The sequence below is a fragment of the Nyctereutes procyonoides genome, unplaced genomic scaffold (genome assembly GCF_905146905.1).
Source record: "Nyctereutes procyonoides isolate TBG_1078 unplaced genomic scaffold, NYPRO_anot_genome, whole genome shotgun sequence".
Taxonomy (NCBI): Eukaryota; Metazoa; Chordata; class Mammalia; order Carnivora; family Canidae; genus Nyctereutes; species Nyctereutes procyonoides.
The window spans coordinates 74,430,975-74,448,785 of record NW_026575052.1 but is presented as its reverse complement, the minus strand read 5'-3'; the positions used below and the strand labels follow the sequence as shown (position 1 = coordinate 74,448,785).

The following is a 17,811-nucleotide window of genomic DNA, read 5'->3' as shown; positions in this document are numbered from 1 at the left end:
AAGCAGGCTCCATGCACCGGGAGCCCGATGTGGGATTCGATCCCGGGTCTCCAGGATCGTGCCCTGGGCCAAAGGCAGGCGCCAAACCGCTGTGCCACCCAGGGATCCCGATCATCCCCTTTGTTATAATATAGTGTAGTTCTTTGTTCTTGTTACAGTCTTTGTTTTGAAGTCTATTTTGTCTCATATAAGTATTGCTACTTAGGCATTCTTTTCATATACATTTGTATGAAACATGTTTCTCCATCCCCTCACTTTTAATCTACAGGTACTTAGGTCTAAAGTGAGTCTCTTGTGGGCAGCATATAGATGGTTCTTGTTTTTTTTTTTTAATTTTTATTTATTTATGATAGTCACAGAGAGAGAGAGAGAGAGAGAGAGAGAGGGAGGGAGGCAGAGACATAGGCAGAGGGAGAAGCAGGCTCCATGCACCGGGAGCCTGACGTGGGATTCGATCCGGGGTCTCCAGGATCGCGCCCTGGGTCAAAGGCAGGCGCTAAACCACTGCTCCACCCAGGGATCCCGGTTCTTGTTTTTTTTTTTTTTTTTTTTTTTAATCTGTTCTGTCACCCTATATATTTTGATTCAAATGTTTAGTCTATTGACATTCAAAGTAATTATTGAAAGGCATTATTTATTCTCCTTTTATATTATCTTATATCATTTTTCATAAGTTTCTTGCCTGAATTCTTTACAGAAATTTTCATTTTTACTGTTTTTGTATTTCCTACCTTTATAATATAACTTTTGATCTCTCCTTTCCACTCTAAGAGTCCTCTGTAATATTTCTTCCGGCTGGTTCAGTGGTCACAAACTCCTTTAGTTTTTGTTTGGGAAACTCATTATCTTTCTTTCTTTTTTGAGTGATAGCCTTGTTGGATAGAGTCATCTTGGCTGCACATTTTCCGCATTCAGCACTTTGAATATATCAAGCTATATTAAGCAAGCTATTCTATTCTTGCTTTCAAAGTTTCTGATGAAAAATCTTTTACTTAGCTCTATGGGTTTTTCCTCAGAAGTTACTGACTTCTTTTGCTGCTTTTAAGATTTTTTTTTTCCTTTATCATTATATTTTGCAAGGTTGACAACATTGTGTGTCTTAGTGTTGCCATGCTTTTGTTGATTTTGGATGGAAATTCTTTGTGCCTTCAGGTTCTAGATATCGGTTTCCTTCTCCAGATTAAGGATGTTGTCAGCTATTATTTCTTCAAGTAAATTATCTGCCCCTGTTCTCTCTCTTCTTCTTCCATGACTCCTATAATATGAATGTTACTATGTTTGATGGAGCCACTGAGTTCCCTAAACCTATTCTTATTTCGTTTAATTCTTTTTTCTCTCTGTTTAGCTTGATCACTTTCCATTATTTTGTCTTCTGGGTCACTAATTCATTTTTCTGCTTCTTCAAGCCTGCTATCATTTCATAAAACATGTTTCTCATTTTGTTTATTGAGCCTTTTATCTCTGCTATATTACTTGTCATCTCTGTGTTAAGGATCAAACTCATGTCTTCCACTGTTTTTCTAGGTCCAGTGAGTATCCTTGTGATCCTTCCTTTTATTTTCTATCAGTCATGTTACTCATATATGCTTCCCTCAGATCTGTGGCTATAGCTTTGTCCTTTTCTTTCATTTGGGATAAATTTCTCTGTCTCCTCACTTTGTCTGCCTTTGTGTCTTTTTCTATGTGTTAAGAGAGTCAGCTATGTCCTCTGCTCTTGGAAGTAGTAACTTTATGAAGAGGAGGTCCTAGAGTCCCCTGCAGTGCAGTGTCCCCTGTTCATCAGAACCTGGCACTTCAGATTATCCTATCTGTGTTGCTTACATCCTGCTGTTATGTCTGAGTCACTTTTCCTTTTGAATGAACTGACTCTTTGCTTGTGGGCTGTGTTTGCTCCTTGTGGTGTAGTAGGACACAACCAGGCCAGCTCTGAGGAGGGTGGTGTCTGCTGGGGAACTTGGAAATGAGGTGGCAATATTAGCAAAATTTGTGTAGGGCTACTAGTTGTATGCTGGATCCCAAAGTGTGGTGGCTAGGGACTGCACACAAGGGTCACTGCAGATGTGAGGCTGGGCTCAGCAGGCATTGATGAATAGAGATTGCTGGGTTTGGTTTGTGAAAGTGGCTGGTGGTGTGCAGTTGGGTTTCATGTGAAAGCTGAATAGAGCTCATAGAAGCAGCTATGTCCCAGGTAGCTGGGTGGGCTGTAAATGCAGCTTTAACAAAATTTGTTCTGAGCCCTGGGCAGAGGCTGTAAGTAGCTATGCAGCCTAAATTCCTGCAGGTATTTCTGTGTTTAGGCTGCGGGCCAGGGGGAGGAAAATGGTGCTTGCTAGCTCCCTTATTTCAAAGAAATCCCCCAGCATGCTCTAAAGTCAATATGAACAGATCTGTCTTTTTTTGGCCCTACTGTTGTGTAAACTGCTTTTAATGTTGCTTACCACACAGGCTGACCTCTCCTTAAGGGCTGCAACTTAATATCCCTCACCCTCTTCTCTCACTCATTGCTGAGTTAGGTGACCTCCAAAGATTCAAGTTCCAAGTACCATTGGTTTTTACAAACTAGAGAATTCGGTCCCTATGATTTTTAAAGCTGAGTGCTATGAGGACTGGTCTTACCCATGTGAGCCCTCTGGTGCGAGGGCCCTATTCTCTGCTGTCTTTGCTTGTGTAGCTCCCTCCCTTCTGCAGACAGCCTCCCTCAGCCTTTCTGACCTTCTGCAACGTTCAGATACAGTTTCTTCTCTTAACTTTGTTGTGGAGTTTGTTCTGCCCATCTTAGGAAAACTCTCGTGTATTTATTGGATGTGGATGATCCATAATTGTAAATGTGCCGCAGGGTCCTGAAAAGCAAATTTAAATCCATTAATATCAATAAAGCTTTCTTGAAATTCTTTGAGAAATATAATATATATAATATAATATATATTATATATAATGCTACCAATTATATCTAAATTGAGCTGCATGTTGATTTATGTTAGAAAACATGTAATAATATTGTTATTAAATTGTATTATGAAAACCTTCAGTTTCAATATGAATTCTTGTGCCTGCCACTTGTGACCTAGTTTACAGTGTCATAAGTGAGCTTTTTTTCTTTATTGAATTTTTTGGTTTTGTTTGTTCATCTGCAATGTAATATTGATATAGGTGAGAAAATATATATCACAGTGCCAGTTTTTTTTATCATTGAGAATTTAGTAAGCATTGCTTTTGTTTTAAAGAAATCTTGATTTGGAGTTAACAATACAGAACTCTGAATAAGAGTTTTATGAATCTCTTCCACTATTCATCCAACGTACTCTGAGAAAGAACATACATGCAGTCATTAAATTCATTGTCTTCTACTTCCTTCAGCGGTTCCATAATGTTGACATGATTCATAGCATTAGTTTGTAAATGCTGAATGACCTTAGCAGTAAAATCCATGAAATTTTATGTATAGAGTGTGACATAGTACTACATGGATATACTGTAGAGAATCACACATATAATGAGTTTCAGTTTAAGAGACATAAATATGACCAAATATAAACATGACCAGAAATATAAGTAGATACATTTTGGCAAAATATCCTCTTCTTATTTAATAAGGTGCAGAGTAAATAAGAGAGGTAAGCAGAGAAAATAAAAGGTTTATAAATCATTAAATATTGGTGACCATTGTTCTTTGGAGGTTTTGATTAGAAAGTCAAAATCACCACATTAGGAAAGCCCAAGTTGTAAACTGATTGTCATATATTCTCTAAAAATAAATTTAAACTGTCAGACAAAATTCAGTTAGCAGGGAAAAAGAAAAGAAATTCTGGTTCCTTTAACAATTATATAACAACTGTTAAATTTAGAATTCTGATAATAGGAAGACCTTAAGTCCTGTACTTTCCAATTTATTCATCTTTCATAATTCTGATTTGTTATATAAGCACAAAACACAGAATACAAAGTATCATTCTTTTAATGGTCTAAAACAAAACCAATCTTACTTCATATGTAAATCTACTGCATTGCTTTCTTAGTTTAGCTGTACTTGATTTATAACATTCTTAATGCAAAATAATTTTTCCTGAAGATTGAGTCACGTCTTTTTTTCTCTGAATTTGAAATTTACATTTGCTGAGCTCTTTTGTTCCAAACATCGTATTAAAACTTGAGGTGCCTGAGACAGAAAAGACATATCTCTAACCTTAAAGGGCTCACAATGTAATAAGTAAAATGAGTTTTATGCCAGTTGTTACTGCCAGCTATGCAATGGGCCTCTGTGATGTCATGATGAACTCATCCTGGCCATGGGTAGGGCTGGTGATGCTTCCAAAGACCAGCCAAAAGGAAGCCATTATCATTTCTAAACTCAAAGGGGCACAGGATGGAAAAGCTGGAGCTGTAAAAGAGGCATTGCCCCAAAAGAAAAAAAAAAAAAACCTTCAAAAGAGCACAGTTCCCTAGCAGAACTTGAGCTTAAGATTTTGTTTTGTTTTGTTTTGTTTTGCTTCCAGCTTTAGTGAAATGTGCTTGAAGTGAAATGAACATAAGTTCAAGGTGTAAGAAGTAGTGATTCTCTATATGTAGACCACAATAATATTAGTTGACACATCTGTCATTAGGATCTTTAGCTGTTGGTTCAGATCTCTTGTTTTGCCCTCATCATCATCCCACTCTCCCATCTATCAACAAATCTGTTTATTCTATGAGTATTTCATGCCATCGGGCTTTCATTCAACAATTACCTAACCTTTGAAAGCTGAGCTGAAAGTCAGCTCTCCTGGGAAACCTTCCCTGGACCCTCTCCCTAGTCTGATTCAAATATTTCTTTTCTGGATATTATCTGCATTATACCATGTGTCCCAGAATACCACCCATATTAATTTACTTGTCTACCTCCTTCATGGTTCTATAAGCATCTCAAAGGAAAAGGCAATGACTAATTTGACTATTTTAGCCAACACCTAGCATGGGGCTATCTCGTATCAGGTGACTGTGAGAAAAAGGGATACCATCATTGACGAAATGACAACAATGATGAAATAATTAATATTTGGAACAAGAAGAGTCCTTAAAAAGGAGAGCTGAAGGAAAAGCCAAAGGATATTGGTGACAATAATAAAATCTTGAGAATAAAATTAGTTTTCTAAGCTGATATAGAGAAAATTGAAGTGCTTTGATGAATTATTTCCTTATGTGTTATATTCTTAACTCATGTGTACAAATATATTACTTTTGTTCACTTTGGATATATTTTACATGAGATGTATGAAGTTTCTTGTAAAAAATAAAAGAGGAAAGCTAGAAAAATGTCTTGAGCTAGAATTTCTTTGGGTAAATCACTAGGTTTAAAATTAAATTTACTCATATTCTCTTTAGAGTAGAGATCTAAATTTCCTGCCAGGGATTACTTCTCAGTCTCTTTTAAATTAAATAAAAAGTTTTCTAACCAAACACAGTCATACTGTTGGCTAGGATGTCACAAACTCAAAATAGTACTCTGGGAAAGCTTATAGTGAACTAATTAGAAAATGTAGATTTTTAAAAGATGTTATTTATTTGAGAGTTGAGAAAGAGAGATAGAGGAGGAACAGTGGGGAGGGGCAGAGGAAGAGGGAGAACAGACTCTGCATTGAACAGGGAGCCTGAGGTTGGGCTAGATCCCAGGACCCCAAAATCACAATGTGAGCCAAAGTTAAAGGCTTAACCAACTGACACATCCAGGCATCCAGAAAATGTAGATTTTAAAAATTAAATTATTTTTATTTTATTATTAAATTCAATATTTTAACTTTTTATCAAGAGAACTTCTAGAACATATAAATAGGAACACCCAATAGTTCCAAAAGAATCAGCGTATTTCAAAGCCCTGTCTAAAATGAATGAAAGGACATGATAGGCTATTTAGGAGATGGAAATATCTGGTCCTAAATTATCCTGTATTACACTTAGTCTTCATGTTAAAATCAAAAAAGAATTCCCTTTGAACAGTGCTTAACTGTGGTAGCTTGATATCATTTCCATTTTATTGATAGTGTTTCCTTAGTGTAGATTTCAGTTGTGACATTTTGTACTCCTATAGTTAGAAAAAAGGAATCAGCCACCAAACACTGCAGTGGTATTTGTTTACATTTTTAAGTACTTCTTACATGATCTACATCTTTTACATATTCAGAATTTAGATTGGCCTTTCCATTACAGACCAGCGCTGCTATAAATAACTGGCAATGGCAATTGCTGATGAGGGATGCTGTAGAATAATATAAAGGTCAAAGTATGATAATTCGTGATCATCTTAACAAAGTGTACAAGGCATTAAAATACTCATTTTGAACTCTGGTGGCTAAGCAGAGGGAAGGAATGACACAACATGAATCCCCTCAAGTAAATGTGAATGTGAGAAGGTTAAAAACTAGAACCAAGTTATCTACTCTTTCAATGAATGTCTAAATCTGAGGGTCAGCTTTCCATGTATATAGCACAGGTATACACATAATTTTATACATCATGGCTGTTAGCTACTCATGCTCTATTACTCATTTAATCTCTGGTTAAGTATAGTGCAGATTTTTTTAAAAACATGGTGCAAAAGTAGAAATGTTTCAGATCTCAAGGCAGCATAGCTTTTAGCATCTTGAAAGGTATTTCCAGTTGTGAATATTCAAATATAAGAATCACTTACATTTTGAGCAAATGACACTTTCTTTGTTTTCCAGAGTCCTGTAATATTGAAGGAGTGAGAATCTAACTGGAAAACCTTGATCCATTTGCATACATGTGATTGTCATTTACATCTGACAAGCATATCTATCACCTGTTAACAGACTGCTTGTAGTTTCTTTTATACCCCTACACTAGCAGGTTTATGCTGATTTTAGATTATAGAGTAAGCAAAACTGCTTTTCAAATGAAAGTGTCTTTACACAGTTGTCTCTGTATCACAGATATTAGTTTTTTGAGACAGAGTGCTATATTTCTGTTCCCTCCAATTTCTCCTTTGACTTTCAGTTCATATATTCTTAAAATTAAATTAACTGACCAATAAATAGGCAAGAAAGCTTAAGTATAGCTGTGCTTCTCAATCACTGTCACATCATTGAATCTGTAGGAAACAATAGTATAGTAATACTCTGGGTAAATTAGAGGGGATTTGATGGGGTAATTATATATATGATGTTTAAGATTAAAAAGTCTTCATGATTTCTTTGTGTAATTATGGTAAGAAAAAGTGAAACATTGGAATACAGGATTTGAATAGAACTAGTTCTTTTTTAAAAAAATATAATAAAAACGAATTTGTATCCTGTTAAAATAATTTTTTAAAATTTTTATTTATTTATGATAATCAGAGAGAGAGAGAGAGAGAGAGAGAGGCAGAGACATAGGCAGAGGGAGAAGCAGGCTCCATGCACCGGGAGCCCGACGTGGGATTCGATCCTGGGTCTCCAGGATCGCGCCCTGGGCCAAAGGCAGGCGCTAAACCGCTGCGCCACCCAGGGATCCCTGTATCCTGTTAAAATAGTTTTTAAAAAATTTTCTTATTGTGATAAAACATATGTAACCTAAAATTTTGCATATATAACAAGTATTCCTTGTTGCTTGACAACACTGATTTTCTCTTTTGTTTTTGATAATAAGCATCTTATGCATGTGAAGTGGTTTCATGGTTTTGATTTTGCATTCCTCTAGGGATAGTGACATTGACCATCTTTTTATATACTTATTTGCATCTCAGTTCAAGTCTTGTCTATCTTGAATTGTGTTTTTTTTTTTAATTTATTTTTTGTTGAGTTGTGGGAGTTCCTTATATATTCTGGATTTTAACCTCTTATCAGAATGTGATTTGCAAATACTTTTTTCAAATTCTGTGGGTTGACTTTTCATTTTGTTGGTAGTGTCCATTGATGTACAAAAACTTTAATTTTGATGCAGTCCAATGTATTTATTTTGTTGTTGTCTTTGCTTTTGGTGTCATATCTAAGAAATTATTGCCAAATGCAGCCATGAAGTCTTTCCCCTAGGTTTTCTCTTGAGTGTTTATAGATCTTATATTTAAGGCTTTGGCTTAGTTTGAGTGTGTGTGTGTGTGTGTGTGTGTATATATATATATATATATATATATATATATATATATATATCAACTTTGCTATTGTGCAGATGGATATCTAGTTTAACCAGCATCATTTATTGAGAAGGCTATCCTTTCCCTATTGACTAGTCTTCATACTCTTATTGATGTAGTTTTAGAATATAAGTGAGGTTTGGTGGGATGAGGTCTGGAGCCAATGACCAAGAAAGAAGTCTTGAAACATTTTTCGTGCAAAATAGTGGTTTTATTAAAGCATGGGGACAGGACCCATGGGCAGAAAGAGCTGCTGCCCAGCGTTGTGAGGGGTGGCTGTTTATACACTTGGGAGTTGGGGGAGGTAAAGAAAAGGGAGGTTGCTAAAAGATTTTCATATGCTGAAGAGGACTCACAGGATACTGGAGGCCTTGCCGTTGTCAAGTTAAGATTGTTTTTCCCTTTAGCAAGGTACTAACCTTAAGACAGTTGGGAGCTTCCTGGAGGAATGTCACATGTATCCCACCCACGAGTGTGTGTGTGTGTGTGGGGGGGTGATTTGCAGGGTGTAGGCTTGTGCTTTGTCCTCAACTAGCCTTCTGTTCCCTCATCAAGTCTGCATGTCCCTCTCCTTCTGCCCCTCCCCCCTGCTTATGCTCCCTTTCTCTCAATAAATAAAATCTTTAAAAAATGTCTTTCATATAGATAACATACAGTTGTTTCTTGCTCTTTTATTCTAACCAACAATATCTTTTGATGGCATATTTATTTCATTTCATGTAATTATTGCTATACTCATATTTAGGTTTTTTATTGGACTATTTCTTAAATTCTCAGTTTTTAAAATTCCCTCTTTCTACCTTTCCTGTTTTTTAATTTTTTTTAAAAGATTTTATTTATTTATTCATGAGAGACAGAGACAGAGAGAGAGGCAGAGACACAGGCAGAGGGAGAAGCAGGCTCCATGCAGGGAGCCCGATGTGGGATCCCTGGTCTCCAGGATCAGGCCTTGTGGCTGAAGACAGCGCTAAACTGCTGAGCCACCCGGGCTGCCCTGTTTTTTAAGTTTTTAATTCAAAAATTTTATCATTCTGTTTTTTTTTAAGTTTTTAATTCAAAAATTTTATCATTCTGTTTTACTTTGCCCTTTATCTTTCTAACTATATATATTTGCAATTTTTATTGGTTACTCTAGATGTTACAATACACATCTTAAATTTAACCCATTGTATCTAATGTAATATTGAATTAGTCAAGGTAAAATATAGGGACTTTAGAACTGTTTATTTCCTTTTATTCTCACATATTCCTAGTGCTATTGTTGTCATATATATTGTCAATATAAATGATAAGCCTATCAAAGCAATGTTATTATTTTTACTTTTTTCCATCTCATGTCTTTTAGCAGGACTAAGAGGAAAAAAAGAGTGCACACACATACATACATTAAATATATATAACTTAAAATATGTAGGAATGCCAGGGTGGCTCAGTGGTTGAGCATCTGCCTTCAGCTCAGGGTGTGATCTTTGGGTCCAGGGATCAAGTCCCTTATCAGGCTCCCTGCGAGGAGTTTGCTTCTCCCTCTGCCTATGTTTCTGCCTCTCTCTCTGTGTCTCTCATAAACACATACATACGTACATACATACATATATACATACATTTTAAATAATTTAAATATGTAAGATATATAAAATTGTATTATACATATAATTTTTAAAAACATATTTATCATTTTAGTCAATTTGAATTCCTAACTTATGTTATTTTTTCAGTCTTTCTAAAGATATTCCTTTAAAGGTCTTTTGGCAAATGAGTCTCCCTGTTTTTTGAGTCTAAAAGTTTATGTCCCTTTCAGTTTTGAAAGACAGCTTCACTGGGTATAGAATTATTTTTTGTTTTTATTAAACACTGTATAATTCCAATGCCTTCTATCATTTCAGGTATCAATTGTTATTCATACTGATGTTTTTCGTTAGTAAATGAATCATTTTTCCTTTGCTTGTAAGATTTTCTCTTTATCTTTGGCTTATAACATTTTGGCTATAGTGTATCTATTATTAAGCTTACTAGGTCCTCATATTGTTTTCTACCAAACTTGAGGTTTCCAGTCATTTATTTTTTCATGTATTTTATCTTTCCTCTTAATCTGGGATTCTATTTGGATTGTTTCATATTGTATTACAAATCTCTAATGTGGTAATTTTTGTCAACCATTTATCTTTGTGATTCTTGAGTTACTACCTTTACTGATGTATTTTCGCCTTTACTCATCCCTTTTTGGTGACATCCAGTCTACTTAGCATCTTATTTTTTAGTTTTGGTTATTGCTTGATTATAGTTCTGAATTACTGTCAGGTTATTTATTTAGAGTTCTCATTTTACTCTTTATATTATCCATCTGTACATTCACTAATACCATAATGTTCTTCAATTTATTGAATAATTTTCCTTTAGTTCTTTGAAAATATCTATAATAGTAAGCCATAAAATGGCACTTTGGTCTATTTAATAGCATCTTGACCCATTTGGAGTAGTTTTCTATTGGTTATTTCTTAGTCCATAATGATCACACTACATTTTTTCCGCATATCTAGCAGTTTCTAATTGAGAACTGGATATTATTGATAATACATTTTAGTGACTCAGGATTTTGTCATATTCATGTGAAGATTTTTGTTTCTTATTTTAACAAATAGTTAATTTACCTGGTTTCAAACTGGAACTTTATCTAGTGTACCATATGCAGCTACCCCTATCTCTGTCCTGTTTTTATGGCTTTCTGCTGTTGCTCTTTTATGCATTCCTTCTGTTTATCTGTGCTCTGTCAGTTTCAGGCTCTCTTTTCTGGAACTTCAAGTCCACAACGACTTAAAGCTGTGCCTTCTGCTGTTAGAGTTATGTGTGGTAAAAAATTTACTGTTAAGAAAAACTCAACTTTGAAGATTAGGTTCACATAGCTCTAGTCTTTGAGCACAGTTTTTTCTCTGGTCTCTCCCTGCATTTTGTCATATTTCCATTGTCTCCCTTGTACCTGTGTAGCTTTGCTGTTAGGGTTTCTAGGATGTCTCCTTTTAATTTTCCCTCTGAATTTCTAATCTTTAATTCCTTTAGTCAGGAAGGCTACAATAGTGTCATTTTCTGCAAACATAGCCAAAGGGTAGGGAGGTTGTCAATTTTCTCAGATCAAAAAGCCACAGACTCACTGTTCTTACTACTCTGAGTTGAAGGTTTGTGTATGTATTATGCTCTCCTCTGATTTTTGTCTGCTTTGGAAATATTCCAGTTCCTATTTTAGAATTAACGTTATATGTTTTGCACAGTATCTACAATTGTTATCTCTGGGGAGAGGGAGTGCATAATCATTTTAATCCCTTCTACTTCTGGGATTTCATCTATATGACCTTTCAAAATAAATTTTGGCTGTATCTTATACTGATTTCTGCTTACTATGAATTTCACAAGCATGTAATCTTATAAATCCATTTCATAAATTTGGAGAAAATTATGAATCTAGTGAGCATAATCCAATTTTCTAGTTGTATTACATGGAACTTTTAAAATTTCAGTGAAGTTACAAGTCAAGTTTTGAGTAAATAGCCTTAGAGACCAGTGCTGGAAAGACTGAACTTTTTAAAAATCAAGTCAGTCTTAATAAACATTTTTAGTGCAAATATCGCTGGCTCTTATTATTTCAGGAAATATTAAGAATTCTCTTTTAACTTAGTTTTGCCTGACATTGAAATCAATAAGGTAATGCCTATATTGTTTGTGTAACAGATTGAAGTTTTTAATTTTCAAGTAATTTTGTATCTTTTACCTCATTTTTATTTGCAATGCATCTGTGATGTATCAGCCTCTGCATCTATAGATTCTTCCCTGATGTACAAGATGAACCCTGCTACATTCTCTAGAATTAGTGCCATTGTATTTGTGAACTTTGTGAACATAATTGATGAACTTAAATGACATATAAAAATACCCAAATTTGTGAACATAATTGATGAACTTAAATGACATATAAAAATACCCAAATTTCATACTTTACATTAGAGTTCACTCTTGGTGTTATGCATTCTGTGGGTGTGGACAAACGCACAATGACATCTATCCAGCATTATGGTATATTAGAGAGTACCTTCATTGTCCTAAAAATCCTCTATGCTCTGCCTATTTATCCCTCCCTTCTCCTCACCAAAGCCCTGGCAACTACTAATCTTTTAGTGACTCCATAGTTTTGCCTTTTCCAGAATGTCAGATAGTTGGAATCATACAGTATGTAGCCTTTTCAATTTGGCTTCTTTCACTTAATAATATGCACTTGGAGTTTCCTCCTTGTCTTCTCATGGCTTAATAGTTCATTTCTTGTCAGTGCTGAATAATATTCCATTGTTCAGTGTACCAGTTTAATTCATCTACAGAAGGACATTTTGGTTGCTCCCAGCTTTTGGCAGTTGTGAATAAGGTTGCTATAAATATCTATGTGCAAGTTTCTGTCTGGACATAAATTTTCATCTCCTTTGGCTAAATACCAAGGAGCATAATTTCTGGATCATGTAAGAATATGTTCAGTTTTGTAAGAAACTACCAAATTGTCTCTTAAACTGGCTGTACAGTTTTGCATCACCACCATTAATAAGTGAGAATTGTTACTCCACATCCTTGCCAGCATTTGATGTTGTTAGTTTCTGCACTTTGGCAATTTTAATAGGCATATAGTAACATGATATTGTTTTAATTTGCATTTCCCTGACATATGGATGGAGTATCTTTTCATATGCTTATATTTTGCCTCCTGTGTATTTTCTTTGGTGAGGTATCTATTCAGGTGTTGGGCTCCTTTCATTTTTACTACTACTACTGCTCCTTTTTTTTTTTGGTAAAACTAGACTATTTTAATACTTTTTATAATAGGATAAATAGTTCTCTTGGTGACTGCAGATATGTCAGGTTGTTTGGTGGTACTCAGAACCAACCACGACGGTAATGACAGTTTTCCTTATTGGTGTATAGTCTGCAGTAATTATAAGGAGTTATTTCTCTGAAACTATTGTCAAATACTGCATTTGTACATCCATTGTTTTCAGGATTGTTGGTCACCTGGGCATATTTTCCCCTAAATAACCTTGCCATCTTATGTCACAAGGCCCAACTCAAATCACATTCACCTCAATGATAGTATCTTCAGTAATAACACCCAAAGTTGTATATATTGGGATGAGGTATTCTTTTTACACCAAACACTGGCAGGCAAAAGGTGACTTTCAATTCAGGTATGTTACGTGGGCCTTTTGGACACAAAGCCCATTGGCCTAATGAATCTTTCATATTTAGGTGGTTTTTGACTAAAGCCCTCTCCAACAAAGCAGACATCAGTAACCATCCTCTTCTATGCTTTTTTTTTTTTTCTTTCTCTTTCCTGTTTGAAAAGCTTTTAAGAGTTTTGTTTCTCCCTGGGCACAAACTTTGGGAGAAATAGACTAACCATTTTTCTGCTTTCCCTTTTTGTTTTTGCTTAATCATATTGGAAAATACTTTAGCTCCAGACTGTTCCTCCCTGTCCAGTAGATATGCAGGATGCTGCTCCTTATTGGAGACTCTTCATCTTTCTTTTGTTTAGTGTTTCTCTTTTCATGTATCTTGAGTCTTTTTCATTTGTATTTTCCTGTCATGCTGTTTATGCTAAAGGTTAGCTTTCATCTCTTTTGCCTTCCTTGAAGGTTCATGAACCTCTCACCTTCCTCCTTTCTCTTTTTCTCATGGTAATCCAAACCATAGCTATAGCACTTCTGGTCCAACTCAAAGTAATCATTCTGTGGCATAATGAAGGCCATGGAGCTGCCAATTAGCAAAGAAGCTCTTAATTTTCAGGTCTCACAGACCCACAAGCTGACTCCACACAACCCATGATGGACAAAAACAGTTCTAAAACCTGGCCCATTTTTTAATCAGGCTATCTTCTTGCTGTTATTAGAGAATTTTTGTATGTTTTATTTAGCAGTCCTTATTAGATGTGAATGTTCCATGTGAGCTTGACAGGAATGTATATTCTGATGTTGTTGGATAAAATAGTCTGTTGATATCTGTTATATCAAGCTAATTAATAATGCTGAGTTCACTTTGTCCTTACTGATCTTTTGCCTGTGAAATGTGTCCATTTTTGATAGAAGGGTGTAGAAATCTCTAGCTATGATAGTGAATTCATCTGTTTTTTGCTTTTGTGGGTTCTGTTTTGTTTTTGCAATTCTGTTAGTTTTTGCCTCACATGGTTTGACACTCTGTTTTTAAGCTCATGTACCTTAAGAATTATGTCTTCTTAGACTCTTTATCATTGTGTAATACTGTTCTTTATCCCTGATAACTTTCTTTACCTTTAAACCTGAAACAAATTTGTCTGAAACAAATATAACTTTCATTTACAGTAATATGTGAATAAATTATTGCATTAATAATATTCATTTCTTTTCTTTTTTTAAAGATTTTATTCATTTATTCATGAGAGACACAGAAAGAGAGAGAGAGAGGCAGAGACACAGGCAGAGGGAGAAGCAGGCTCCATGCAGGGAGCCTGATGCAGGACTAGATCCCGGGACTCCAGGATCACGCCTGGGCCGAAGGCGGCGCTGAACTGCTGAGCCACCTGGGCTGCCCAATAATATTCATTTCTGATAAAGTATAATTTTAAAAATTATTTTTAAATTCTCAAAAATTTAAATTACTCTAATTAGTTTTGAAATGTAGGTCAAAAATTTTTATTAGAAGGGATTTATCTAGTGATTCTCAAAAACAAGTTTTGTACACTCACTTGATAAATATTTAATTAAGGACTTACCATATGCCAGACACTTTTTTGATCAAATACATTAACAATGTGTGAGTTATTAAAAATGTATATAATGAACAACTGATTACTGAACTCCTAAATGATTATTTCTGTAAAATTCTATGTGTATGTCTGTGTGTAAATAGTACCCTGGAATTACTCATTGAGTTTCTCAAATATATTTGACTAGAATTCCAACCCATACCTCTCTGAGCCAACTGTTTTTCTTTTTTTACTAGAATATGGTTCCTGTGTTCTACACAGTATGTGATAGAAAATGAGGTGTTGTAAAAACAAGTGTTAATTTTTTTTAATTTTATTTTCCACAGAGTGTTCATTTTGGGAAGAAGAATTAAGCTTGAATGTCTGTTTTTCTAAGTATTCTTTTGGATTAGCATCTTGATTTGGCAACTTGAATTGTAGATACTATTTTAGTTGTTAGCATAAGTGGTTTTGAGCAGTGGGTCTCAAAACTTAGCATGCACCAGAATAAGCTGGATAATTTGTTAAACACATTGCTGCGCTCTACTCCAGAGTTTTGATTTTATATGTTTGAGATAGGGCCCAAGATCTGGTGATTAAAATAAGTTTCCAAAAAAATAAAAAATAAAAAATAAAATAAGTTTCCAGGTAATCCTAATGCGGCTGGTTCTGACATCATGCTTAGAGGACGACTAGTTTTGAATATAAAACATGGGGAGAAGGATCTAAGTGTGGTCATGATTTCACTTCACACTGTAGGAATTAGCACTGAAAATTATTCAGTTTTTGTTATCTTTGAAATAGTAGTGGTTATGATCCTAGCTTCTCATCTTTGTTACAAATATTGAATGACAAACTATTATTAATACTCTAATTTAAATGTTACAATTTAAAGACTGATGTAAAAACCTCAAATACTTTATTTTATACATCTCAGAAACTCGTGGAGATTTTTTTTTTTTTTTGCCCAGGATCTATTTTACAAAGAATATACTCACTTCAGTGAGCTTTAAAAATTTTTGTTTTGAAATTAGAAAATAAACAAATACAACTACATTGTGTAATTTCTATGACTTTAAAATTTATCCATTGTTTTTTTTTTTTTTTTTTTTTGTCTGTGTTTCTACTTGCCTCACAAAGTTTTACTGCAGTGAATGGCATACAATATTAAAACAGGAACTGTGGGGGTTCCTAATTTAAAAAGTTGGCTTTGATACATTTGATATTGAATTCTGAGTAGGTAAAACCCCAGGTGGTTGTATAAAATTTCAGCAAATGTTGTTCATTACTTCATTTTTATTTCATGAGGCTAAAAAAGAGAAACCCAAAAGCACTCTGCTAAAATTGTAAGTCCTTTTTAAAAATCGAGATGCCTTGCACTTGTAAAGGAGAATTTTGATATAGAAAAACAAGAATTCTGTAACACTTTTATTTAATTTTCAGCAACAGATTCAGGAAATACTTATTGAGTACCAATTGAGTTTAAGCCACTTTACAAGATTTCCTGGATTCACAAGGCGATGTAGATAAATAAGTTAAAATGGTGCCTTGATATGTATAGAATCTACTGGGGAATAAAGGTTTATATTCAGTGAATTAAAATGTAATATGAAGAATACATTTAAAAAGTTATGTATAAATGCTATGAAATTCTGAGGAGGGAGTAATTTTGAATCAAGGGCTTTTGAGTCTAGGGCTCTAAGAGGGCTTGGAAATAAGTATATTTGAGATATGTTGTGGAGGATAAATCAAAGTTGTATAGAGGGCAGACCAAGAGCAGAGATTGTAAGTGTGCCCAGAGGAAGGACAGATAAAAGGGAGACGGAGAAAAGAAAGTCCATGATGTATTCAGGTCATTACATGAACATTACAATAGGTATAAATCTGGGTGTCTGAGTAAAGTAATAGGTGAAAGTTGATACTAGATATTTTTATAGAAAGTTATTCCTTCAATCCTGATGAATTGAGGTTTTATCCGTAGAATAAGTGGTGAGCAAAGTATGGTCTGTGGGACGATTCTGGTCTGAAGTCTGTTTTTGTAAATATAGTTTTATGGGAGCATGGCTGTAACCATTCTTTTAAGCAGTCAGTCCATGGACGTGTTCATGCTACAAAGACAGAAGTTTAATAGTTGTAAGACACCTTATGGTGCATAAAACCTAAAATATTTATTATATGGGCTTCACAAAAAACTGACCCAGTTATGTTTCAGTGCAGTATAAAATGTCAGTCTGTGTACTATCAGTTACAAATACATGATAATATAAAGAGCTTGCACCAGAATGCAAATTAATTCACTGCTTCCTTTATCAGGAAAACTGTGCTATGAAAAAAGCAATGTCAGCTGATCTAGACCATGTGTGTAGCGAATAGATTTATATCTTACTGAAGCTTTTTATTGTAACCTGATAGCATATAGTTTAGTTCAAGGGTCTTTGTATCAGTAAAGAGGTATTGAAGTTTTTTTTTAAGACTCATTTATTTATTTTAGAGAGAGAGTATGTGTGAGCCAGGGGAGGGGGAGAGGTAGTGGGAGAGGGAGAAAGGGAATCTCAAGAGGAATATTGACTGAGCTTGTAGTCTGATGTGGGGCTCAATCCCAGGACCCTGAAATAATGACCTGAGCCTAAACCAAGAGTCAGATGCTTACCCTACTGAGCAACCCAGGTGCTCCTGTACTGAATATTGCTAAGCAGAATGATGGGATCATTGTGTATTGAAAGGACCATAATGTCAAATATAACCTTTTTTTTTTTTAAATCTCTTATTCTGTATCACTAAAGCATAGAATAGATGGCATATATGGAATTTGGGAGTCAGGGAGAACTGGCTTCAAACCTTGGGGTCTCAGCTAGTATGATTTGACACTCAAGAGGGAATATGTCTTTTTTCTTACCCTATATTCTAAAAATCCCCCACAAGAGCCTCTAATTGGTCTGGCTTGCTTAAGAAGCCTACTACAGCA

At 34.9% G+C, this 17,811-nt stretch overlaps 1 protein-coding gene and 1 pseudogene across 1 annotated transcript in view; one reads left to right on the top strand and one right to left on the bottom strand.

The window, feature by feature from the left end:
• The window catches only part of MALRD1 (MAM and LDL receptor class A domain containing 1), a 761,302-nt gene that overhangs the window by 268,083 nt on the left and 475,408 nt on the right, over window positions 1–17,811 (top strand).
• On the bottom strand, window positions 13,007–13,863 carry LOC129513563 (ribosome biogenesis protein NSA2 homolog; annotated as a pseudogene).